Source organism: Etheostoma spectabile, unplaced genomic scaffold (genome assembly GCF_008692095.1).
Source record: "Etheostoma spectabile isolate EspeVRDwgs_2016 unplaced genomic scaffold, UIUC_Espe_1.0 scaffold505, whole genome shotgun sequence".
Classification (NCBI taxonomy): domain Eukaryota; kingdom Metazoa; phylum Chordata; class Actinopteri; order Perciformes; family Percidae; genus Etheostoma; species Etheostoma spectabile.
In genome coordinates this window covers 195140-204850 of record NW_022605622.1, presented here as the reverse complement: position 1 = coordinate 204850, position 9711 = coordinate 195140, and positions in this window count along the sequence as shown.

The following is a 9711-nucleotide window of genomic DNA, read 5'->3' as shown; positions in this document are numbered from 1 at the left end:
TCTCTCTGATACCGGGATCTGCACAAGTGTTACGACCATATATGCCCCGGGTCACCACCGGTAAAAACTAAGACACGGTGAAGGCTGGTTCCAGAATGGGTCAGCAAACCAACCGCTGTGTGAAGGCGTTCTACACTACTCAGCCTTTGGGCCCTTCGGAATGCAGAGGTGATGACACACGACACATCCTTGACTTCAGACCTGTAAATGTGACCATCATCCTGCTTCAGATACAGTCTTTCAATTCAGCAAAAGACGCGGAAGAGGACTTTAGAACAGATTTTTTTTTTTGAACTTTGTGGAAATATTAATAGTATATTCTTATGTATTTCTGATACTGAGGTACAGCTATGATGCGTTCATTCTGACCCGTATTAAACTTAAAAGAACAAATAACAAATACATTGCTATTTTTGGCAATGTGAATGAAATTCAAAATGACTATGTAGTTTTTAAATAAAAAGCTTCAATTGAATGTGTACTATCGAAAGAAAAAAACAAACTAAGAAAGTTTAAAAAGAGAACGTTTTATTCATTAAGATATACAGGCCTATTTACCTCCCTCTTGTTTGGCATGTATTGTTCTACGCTCAAACTTAACTTTTATGAAGGTCGTCATGGTGTTTTCTGTCTCATCGACTACAGAAGCATAGGTTAGGGAATGTGAACGGGCCCTTCCGTGATGGCGGACGGGATCAATTTCCGTGTTGAGCGAGGATTAGATACAAACACGCAAATTAACACTGACAAAATGATACAATATCAAGAAGAAAACTGCCATTTGCCCATCCTGATTTTTGTTCGATAGTTCAAGCATGACGTGTGTAGTCAAAATTCCCAAATGGCCATACTGGTAGCGATCCACAATGACGCTATGTGAATCAAGTCGCAACTGTGCCATGTATAAGCCACCACCGGCAAGAGCTCACTACTGGATGGGCGCCTTCCTTGTTTATGTAATCAGTAAATGTTTCTGTTTGTGAAGCCCTATTTAGAAGCCCTAGTTCGAACCCTTCTCATGAACAGGTTTTGTATGATATTGCTCAAAATAAAGGCACAATTCATATAATATAGCTGAAAAAGGTATGGTTATTTACTAAAAAGTTCATGTTGTATTTACTAAAAAGGTATGTGTAATATTAACCCACAGCGCTCTGTGAGGTCATAAACAACCACCCGTTCCATTAATAAGTCTTAACTTCTCCTGTACAACAAACACGGCTCCCCCGTGATTTTTGAAGAGCCCTGTGTATAAACTTGAGATGCTAATAAAAAAGAATGCATTTGTCATGCAAAAAAGTCCAGAGATTTTCTACTTATGGTATTTCTTTACTTAAGTAATGTGACTCTTGATATTCAACTAAACACAATAGTACATCTATGTCTTCCCTTAATAAATGTGTAAAATCAGAGGATAAGATATTTGCATTATTTTGTCGAATTAGAAAAAAAACATATCCTAATACTTAATTAGACATTTTCAGGATTTTCAAACCTGTTCAGCCAACAAATAAACGTTGGTATTGGGAAGCAAGGTAATTGTGTGGCAGAGTGGAAATTAATCTGATGGTATGGCCTTTTGGCCAGTCGTAAACCTCAGGCAACCATTTGTTTTCCGTTTTGTCTTTTTAGTAGGGTGATTTGACAAACACAATTATCGTTTTTGTTTGGGACGATTGCAGTATTTTGGTTACACCTAAGCTGGGCTCGTCGGCCAACCTGTACCATGCGTGGCGCAGAGCGCACTGCGTTGAATGAACTATTTGGGGTAAGTAAAAATCATGGTTTTAGGAGGTAGAGTTGTAGTTATACGAACGGAAATTTATTTTATTATTAATTTTTACCTCAGACAAGATAATATAGGCTATGGTGAAGGAGTGTAATTATGAAGCGCACAAACAAACGTTTTCCAGTGCTAGGGGTAGGAACGAAGACAGGACCCTCATTTTTAACTGCATATGACTTTTCTACTCATTGAGAATTTTGACTAATCTATTTCTTTGTGTGAGTGAGAGTTTGGGAACATTAAAACTCTCCATACCATGAAGACCCAACCCTATAGAGGATGTGCTTGGCCGGTCCCTACTGACACTGGTTAACTATTTTTTCTTTTCCCGACTGCGGTGGACTCTGGAACTAGGCAACTGTAATGATTGCTAAGCCCTACGTGGTGCGCCTGATGTCTAGTGGTTTCAAGAGACAACTGAGAGCAGGATTTGGACCATCTGCTTCAACTGGAGCCACTGCAAACTTTTATAGATTTACATGCTATCATATTCAGCAGACAGGAAAACTTTAGTGATGATCCCTGTTTCTTTTCCTCTCTTGTCACGGAACTATCTGTATCCTCATGTCATCTAACACTCTACACTCCGAACTGGGGACACTTTATAATACCGGCCTCATTTATAGATGGTAAATTGATTGTTAATTATCTTTAGTTATTGTCATTTAACTTTAGGAAACAGTCCAGTCTTACTGTTTACACAAACAATTCAATTATAATTAAAAATGATACTAATTGTTAATAGTGATTTACGGGTTACTAGTAATTTGGTTCTGTCAACCGTACTCACTACCAGTGTCGGATGGTTATTATACAGTTGCAACAGATGACTTATTACCTTTTTACACATTGAATAAATCACTTTATAAACACACCTATAAACAATGATTTAGATGATAATTAATACTTCCTGTTAAGGTTACCAGTTGTCTGTAAAACACCGTCTATACACCAGTGTCTGGATGGTTATTATAACGTCCGCAACAGATTACTATAATACCTTGTTAATAGTTTAATAAATTCTTTAAAAAATAAGCTTCATACTTATTTAATTCTTATTTTTAAGGGTTGGTCGGGATGGTTATTCTAAAGTTGCGACTGATGTTTTTTCATAGGTTATTAGGAAGTGCTGGTTGTAATGCAATGAGACATTTTTCTGCCCTTCCTTAAATTAATATACCAACTAACATAGATCCCTAGTTAAAAAATCCCACCAGCAAGTCATGGTGGGATGTAAAACAAAAACCTCCCATAACAAATTACTAGTCAACCTTTTAGGTACAAAAATTGTAATCAAGTTACTTACTGAAACTTTAACATTTTTTCCTAAACATCAAATAAAGGGCAGCCGTATGTTTTTTTCCATACTTTATTGAAAAAAAATGTTATTGTGTGCGCCGCTCAATTTTAACAGTGTGCGGTCAAAATTTAAAAAGGAACGATGACTATACAGAAAAAATAAATGAACATGCACAACCTTTACATTACAAGAAACACAGCCTTTTGAACATTACAATTTCAAATCCCTCCAGTCCGGCTTCCCAACCGATACTATTCCGTGCTCCTCTTATTGTATATTTTATATTTAAGGGTATGAGGCTTTACGCCCCGCACAGCTTTATTTTTTTTAGACTATATCGGATTCGGGCCCTTACTTGTTTAACTCGTTGTTTAATGATGTCTTCACTCTGCTTAGGAAGTCAGCTCATCTTATGTAAGTTTGAGTTGTCTCCTTCCTGGCCATTATTCTCTTCAAACTTATTGAGGGGAATATATGGCAAGCTCTGCCTTCCGCCGCCGCGTTAGACCTCACTGTCCTCTCGCTCTGTCAACTTAGTCCATCGTCATGTGCACATGCTTCTCCCAACAATATGCCATGGTTTGTATGCCCTCACACTCCTCTTTTTATCTTTTTTGATGGATCTTCTTTTGCGGTCTGTCAACGCAAAGTAGACACAGCTTCATAAAATAACTGTGTCCAATCATATTGACTACCTAAAATAAGTAATACCGCATAATTGGGGTTGTATCTTCTATTAACCAAAAAACGATAAACAGTTAACGTCGCTGAAACATTGATAGGTTATACTATAAAACCTAAATCTTGGCACCAACTCTTAAATCTAAATAATTACACAACTAATACTTGCCATATGCAAATTCTTTTCTCCTCACAGCTGTGACTTGTGTTCACTTTAAAAAACCATCTGCAGTATTTGTTTAAGTTCAACATATTTACAAGCAAACACATAATATATTTCCTCCTGGTTAGGCTTTCTTTGGGAAACTTGTATTGAAAAAAATAAAGCTCTCCTTTTCACCAGTGAATCATCTTCAAATATCCCTAATATCTATATATACATAATAATAATATTATATATAAATATATATCATAAGTTATCTATATAACTATATATATGATTTCAGTATAGAATATACTTCTATATATTTATATCAGTCTCTATAATCAATGCAGAATTATAGGCAACTAAAAGATCCTGGGAACAGTTGGTACTGGTTCTGCGTCTCTCTGACTCTGAAGTTATGAATATGGTCACGGCGTCATCGGCTCAAATGCACATCAACACCAGAAATTCATACGTGTATATTTATTCTATTATGTCACAAGTAACACATATGTATAGTAAAGACTCCCTTTTATTATCACCGTATATCCTGTGAGGGGATTTACATCTGAATTACATTACTTACGTTACTAGTAATTCGCAGTTTTGGTTTGTGTGTTTTTCAAGTAGTTTTTAAAATGACTTGATTTAAAGCCCATGTTGCGGTTTAATGTTCCAACGAATTTGCCCTTTAGATTGTTTGTAATAAACATCAAAACTGTATCCACTGTATATGATAGTGAAAAGTATCACATAACATAAATACACAAAAAGTAGGTCCTATTTACAGTGGTTTTGCTTTTCTCCCACAATGCATTGGCAGGACGTCCACACAATGGAGGTGATAGGGCGCAGCCAGCTTAGAGGACCATTGAGTTACTAGAGAATAGAATACAACATTGTAAGAAAGGGTTTCAGCAACAGATTATAGAACACATACTATACAGAGATAGCCTATATTAGATAGTATAGCTACCTATAGATTATATACATATGGATACAGATATTTAAATATAGAGAGATAGATAGCTATAGCTAGCCTAATACCGGTATATCTAGTCGAGCTAGCTATCCTGTATGTTACTCGTCTATGTAGAGGTGTGTAGCAATTTGTCCGGTAAGTGGGCCGATTTTTCAAAGACGACCTAACCAAGAATTCAAGTCTGAAAGTGAAACACTTAGACCTCTTAGACCTTGGGATCATTTGTTTGGCTTTTCACAAGTTTTCAGATCTAGCTATGACACTCACCGGGGGGACCAGATCCGCAACGACGTTAGCACAAACTATCGTAGCCTAGCCTGCTAGTGTAAATATTACGACTTGCCATTTTGTGTTTGGCCTATGTACGCGTCCATAGTTGTCACACATACATAGCGGCATATTGCACCTTTTGTACGCATAGTTTGTATTGCATGGATCTGAAGCATCGTCTCCAAACAAGAAGGTGTTTTTGTTACAATTACACACAAAGCTAACTTGCTATAGTTAGCCTTACGGTATACTAGCGGTAACGTTGTTGGTAGGAGTTTACCGCAACTTCGCAGTAGAGTTTCGGTAAGCTAACCACGACGCGTTGTCGCCCACGAATCAACCTGCAGGTGTCTGTTTGAAATTGAGACACGCATATCTTTATTTCCCTGAGTTCACCTGACATCATTTTCCATTGTATGTTTAAAAATCCATGCGAGTACCCCCGAGTGTAGCGTTATGACTTATCCCAACCATGTAGCTCACGTCGCCTACAGCACCCCGCTCTGTTGGCAGTAGCTCAGATCCGTAGGGATTGGGTTGGGAACCAAGGTCCCTTGGTTCAAATCCCCGTATAGACCCAAAAAGTTGGGAGACGGTGTGCTTGGTGCTGGGAGTATGCCAGTTCACCTCCTTGGCACTGGGGCCAGTGGCTCTTGGAGCAAGGCACCGACCCCCCCGCTGCTCAGGGCGCTGGTTTAGCGTTGCAGCCCCACTCACTCTGACATCTCTCCATGTGATAGGTCCTGAGCATGTTGGTATTCTCAGGCCTCGTGTGTGATTACTAACAAAAGTGTGTACACAGCGTGTAGTGCATAATTTTCCCCATTGGGGACTAATAACAAATTATCTTATTCTTATCTCCACCGCAGCTTCAAACCCCAACACACAGCCCGCGCCAACAGCGACGCTTTTTCAACCGGAGGAAGAGGTACACCCTTATAAAATCACACCGGGGATGCTTCTATTACTATAATCTTTATATAACCAGTACTTATCTGAACTAACTAACATTAATCATTGTCACTGAGATCGAAAGAAAACGGTGACGTTCACGGCATCCGCTGCGATTCACTGACAGTACAAAGTAACGGTCCATCGTATCCACTGCTGCGTTGCTAAAATGAGGAGACCATCCCACAATCTTGACAATTCCTCCATTTGCCCTCAATCTACGTCCATTGTCATGTGTTTGGATTATAACAGCTCTGTCACTTCGATTCCTCCTCTTCCTATACCCAGTCGAGCTCTCGTAGATTCTAGTGCCAGGCTGAGACTTCTCCTCCCCACTGGGACGTCCTATGCCGAATTTACTTAATACCCCGCAAACCAAAATGCCAAACTACTTTAAACTATTTGGAGACATTTTTACAAATGAGTGCTTTTTGTACCCACTATCACATGGTGGTTTACTTGCAACATGGGCTTTTTAAGTTCCAGCAGTTACTTTGAGTAACATTGTCCTCATCCCAGTCCCCTCTAACTGATTGCTTAAGTTAATGTGGAGCTGATGTTATCCCCTCCTGGCCTCCAGGCATGCGACCTTCTTTCAATTTTGAACTTTATTCTGAAAACCCTGACTTGGAGAAACCGGAAGTCCGTTGGCTTCACTGTTTATCTCGGCGGCGGCGCGGATAGCTGTGTTCCTTTTGTTATTTAGTGATTTTAAGAAGACAGAGCTCCCGGTGAACACGCACATACAACATCAGGAAACACTTTGATAACTGCCCTTTTACACATGCCAGTGATGTTGTAGCTTTTTTGTGTGTGTGTTGGTTAAGCGTTTGTGTTTATTTGTAACTTTGGTTTGTGTTTTCCGAGCTTTTGTGTGATTTGTGTAAGGCCTGTTTCCTGCGTTTTTGTAGCTTTTTGTGTGTGTTTTAGCTTTTTTTGTGTGGTGTCGATACCGCGTTTTTTGTGTGTGTTGTGTTGTACGTTTTGTGTTTTTGTGTTGTAGCGTTATTGTGTTTTGTGTGTTGTAGCTTGTGTGTAGTTGTACTTGTGGGTCTTTTGTAGCTTTTGTGTGTTGTAGCTTTTTGTGTTGTTGTAGCTTTTGTGTGTGTGTTTAGCTTTTTGTTGTGTGGCGTTAGTAGCTTTTGTGTGTGTGTTGTACGCTATTATCATATGTGTGTGTTGTAGCTTGTTGTTGCGTTTGGATAACTTTGTGTGCGGTGTTTTTAGCTTTGTTGTGCGTGTTTGTCGTCTTTGTGTGTGTGTTGTACGTGTGTGTGTGCGTGTTGTATGCTTGTGTTCTGTGTGTTGTAGTCTTTGGGTGGTGTTGTGTAGCTTTGTGTGTGGGTTGTAAGCTTTGTGTGTGTGGTGTAGCATTTGTGTCTTATATGTGTTGGCCGCTTTTGTGTGTGTGATGTATCTTTGCGTGTGTGGTGTTGTAGCAATTTGTTTCTTATGTGTGTTGTAAAATGCATTGGTGTGTGATGTAGCTTTTGTGTGTGTGTTTAGCCTGGCAGGGGGGGAGGGCGGGTGGGCTATGTAATATTGATTTTGAGGTGTCCGTTGAAGGTGGCCGGCTGGGTTGGGATTATGCTATTGGTAGGTGTGAAAGGGTGGGGGGGGTGAAGAAGTCGAGTAGGCGAGTCCATCTTTTACACCCCAATTCAGCTCATCTGCCCAGTCCTGCTTCTCCGCTGGGCCCCCCCCCCACCTCTGCTTTTGCCTGAGGTATATGTTCTCATCCCTCTCCAGACTCCCTGGCCTTGTTTCTGTTCCAGACTCTTTTCTAAATTTTCCTCCCATAGATGACCTATTTCCCCCGCCTGATCTTGAGCCGGAGTTCCTTCTGGACTTCTGGCATCTCCTCTCTGGTCCCCTGATTCAAAGACCCTCTTCTTCTCATTCGCAGAGCTTTTATCCAGAGGTCCCCCAGGTTTTTGTTGTTGGGAAAACCCACTGGACCACTTGGAGGGCCCTGTGTTCCTCCCACACAGAATTTGATCCAGTCTGTGATGCATTTGGTCGATGCTGTCCCGTTCGGTGCCCGTGGGGGGTGCAGAGTGCTTTCCCAGTCTGTAGTTTCAAAGCAGTTTCTGAGCCTATCCACCTGACCTCCTCAAACCACTGTCGTCACAAGCCGCTCCACCGGTTGTTGTTTGGGCCCACCACAGGGGGGTAGTCTTGGACCAGTGGACCAGGTTGTGATCTGATCGGCCGAGGTGTGGGGGAGAGGTGTAGCATCTTTGATGTTGCATACAGTAAAAATCCAAGAATCCAAGTGTGACGCCGCCTGTGGGGCATTATTTAAGATACTGGGGTGAAGGTGGGGGGAAGCAGGAGGACAGGGAAGCATGATTGAAGTCCCCGGGAGATTAGTGAGGAGGGAATGTGGTGCGGTTTTGCAGTTGCGAGCCCAAGCAGTGTGAAATTTGAATCTGTACTGCAGGCATCGCAAACGTTCACCCACGCCCACGGTCATCAGTGAGCACATGAAGCTTGCCACCCCCGCTACTTCCCCGCTACTTCCTTTTTGGCAGAGCCGGGTCTAGCGGGCCTTGCCATCTCCCCTCCCGCTTGTGTGTGGCGCGTGTTTGTATCTTTTGTGTGTGTGTGTGTTTTATCTGTTGTGTGTGGTTTGTGCTGTGTTTGAAACCGATTTGGGCCCCTGTATCATGTGTGTAAATGGACCTAATAAAGTTTTGTTTTGTTATAACAACTCCAAGGATCCCTGGTTTTTCCCTTTAGAATTTCTAGTTCTTTCCCAGTGTAAGCAGCCACATTGAGAGATCTGCGTCGGACCTTCATTGGTCCAGACCGAATGGAGGAGGACAACCAGGACCATGAGCACTCGGAGCAAGAAACGAGGTCCCCAGAAGACCACAGCAAGCAACTGTGCCTCTTATAGAGCAGCCACGTTCAATCATTGTTCTCCACTCATATAACTTTCCTACTCTGAGCTTGGCCCTGGTGTCCTGCCACTTTACCACGGAATCAAGAACGGCCACATTTCTTGCTCTTTCAAATGGTGTCTCTTTGTAAAGAACTAATGTGGCGTAGACCTCCAGACCTGTCCTGAGAGACTTCCTGCTGGAATTTTACTCTGAAAATGAAATGTCTGCTGCAAATCACTGATGCGACCATTGTTGCCAGTTTTATTTTAGGGATGCACTGATCTGACTCTATTCAGTCAGAAGCCCGGCCCGATGCCTGGCTGGTTGTATCTGTCGTACCCGATACGTTGTTACGTAACATAATGAACTGTAATCAGACCTTGCCACCTTATACCATCAAAAAATAAAAAGTACAAAACACTACTTTAGGAACCAAGCTCGTCACTGATGTGGGGGGTGTTACCCTCAAAGGTATCGTAGTTTTGTACCTTGAATAGAAGGGATCAAATTTTGTACTTAAACTTTTTCTTCTCTTTTCTGCCAAATCGGCGCTCCTCCCATTAAATCCGGTTTTGAGCCTGTCTGTGTTGCCCCAGTATATTCCAGTGGTTAAACAATTTAAATATTTGGGGGTTGACATTTTCCCGTCGTTAGTTAATATTGCCAACTCAAATTTTCAGGGTATTTATAATAGAATTGAAGCGGATC